This window comes from Penaeus monodon, chromosome 27, assembly GCF_015228065.2.
Source record: "Penaeus monodon isolate SGIC_2016 chromosome 27, NSTDA_Pmon_1, whole genome shotgun sequence".
Classification (NCBI taxonomy): Eukaryota; Metazoa; Arthropoda; class Malacostraca; order Decapoda; family Penaeidae; genus Penaeus; species Penaeus monodon.
The window spans coordinates 2,511,561-2,512,048 of NC_051412.1; the positions used below are offsets into that span (position 1 = coordinate 2,511,561).

Consider the following 488-nt stretch of genomic DNA (forward strand, 5'->3'; position numbering starts at 1 on the left):
TCACTGTACTTTCCGAGATTAATTTTCTTAATGGAAACATGAGAATATACAAGAACACTGTATCCTGTTTTCCCTAAAAGGTTAAAATATGCAAACTTATCAAAGTACACATTTTCCCCCCGATTCATTTTATACATTGCTACATTCATCCTTCATCCTACAGGTACGTAATTTTTTTTTGATTAAAAAAACGCATTTGACTTCCTGTTCTAATATGATTTAATAGCTTAACCGCTATTCCAGATCTTTCTTTAGCCTTGCTTCGTGAAAGCGTATATATGAAAGAAAACTTTTAATTTTGTTAGTCGAGCGTTTAAAGTTCGTTAAAAGTTTGTTTTCCGCGATATTAAATTTGCAATCCAGTCACTCTTTTTCTCTCTTACCCTTTTTTTTTTTACTCGAACGAAAAAAATGGAAAGAAGTTTATCTTTTTTATCATAAGCAGCAACTAAAGGCGGCTAATGCTTTATAAAATATTTACGATATGC

At 31.1% G+C, this 488-nt stretch overlaps 1 long non-coding RNA gene across 1 annotated transcript in view; it reads right to left on the reverse strand.

The window, feature by feature from the left end:
- LOC119590340 overlaps positions 1-488 on the reverse strand; it is a 2,649-nt gene that overhangs the window by 1,443 nt on the left and 718 nt on the right. The window lies entirely within an intron of this gene.